General features: G+C 61.3%; 1 non-coding gene across 1 annotated transcript; it reads left to right on the top strand.

Moving 5' to 3' along the window:
* The first annotated feature begins 448 nt into the window (after positions 1 to 448).
* Positions 449 to 601, top strand: LOC139177830 (5.8S ribosomal RNA). Its single transcript, XR_011562297.1, has one exon. It is a non-coding gene; the product is annotated as a 5.8S ribosomal RNA (ribosomal RNA).
* The last annotated feature ends 365 nt before the right edge of the window (positions 602 to 966 follow it).

Genomic DNA, 966 nt, shown 5'->3' with positions numbered 1-966 from the left:
CCCCTGGGGGGGGCGTCGCCCATCCGCCTTGGGGTCGGGATGGTCAGGCCTGCTGGAAGTTGGGAGGTGCCTCCTGTCTCCCCTGGGCTCAGCCATCCCTTGAGGTGCCCAGATGGCGTGGCGCATCACGGTCACTGCCGCCGTGGCCGTTGGGAGGGAGCTACCCCACAGTCATCGTGTGGGCTGTGACTGTGTGTGGTGCATGCGTGCCCCCACTTCACGTCCCTGGGGGAGAGTTGGAATCCCCCCCGGCTCCTGTGGGGTGTCCGAGCACACCCTGGTCCATTGTGTGAAACCTTTCCCATCCTTTCCGGTCTGCTGTTTTCTGTCTGACTTGGCTGGCCAGAGGCAACCCCTGCCCAACTCCAGGGAGGGATTGAGGGAGGGTGGGATGTGCCATGGCAAGGGCAGGTCTCCTGTGGGAACAAAACACTTGAAAACCTTGTACGACTTTTAGTGGTGGATCACTCGGCTCGTGCATTGATGAAGAATGCAGCTAGCTTCAAGAATTAATTTGAATTGCAGGACACATTGACCATGGACACTTCAAACACACTTGCAGCCCCAGGTTCCTCCTGGGGCCACACCTGTCTGAGTGTCACTTGACGATCAATTGCTCCTCCAGTGTGCGCATGTTGTGTGCTCGCCTTCCCGGAGGTCCCGTGGCTGGGGGTTGTCCTCGCAGGGCCTCTGGGCCCTCCGTCCCCCTAAGTGCAGACACAGTGTCCCCTGCCTCTGTGGCCTGGGGGATGCTGCCCACAACAGGGGAGAAGGGGATGTGAGGTCACGCCGAGTCCCCTGGAGGACTGCCAGGCCTCTGTGGTTGGTCTACCCTTTGAGAGCTTCCTCGCGCCACAAGTGGCCTTTGGGTGTTTTTGCCCCTGGGGTATCGGGGGTTGGGGACGGTCTTGCATCTCGCAGCAGGGGGCCCGAGGGGGTGGCGGGGTGGGATCGCTTCTTCAGTCT

This window comes from Bos indicus, chromosome 19, assembly GCF_029378745.1.
Source record: "Bos indicus isolate NIAB-ARS_2022 breed Sahiwal x Tharparkar chromosome 19, NIAB-ARS_B.indTharparkar_mat_pri_1.0, whole genome shotgun sequence".
Taxonomy (NCBI): Eukaryota; Metazoa; Chordata; class Mammalia; order Artiodactyla; family Bovidae; genus Bos; species Bos indicus.
This window is presented reverse-complemented; position numbering and strand designations above follow the sequence as displayed.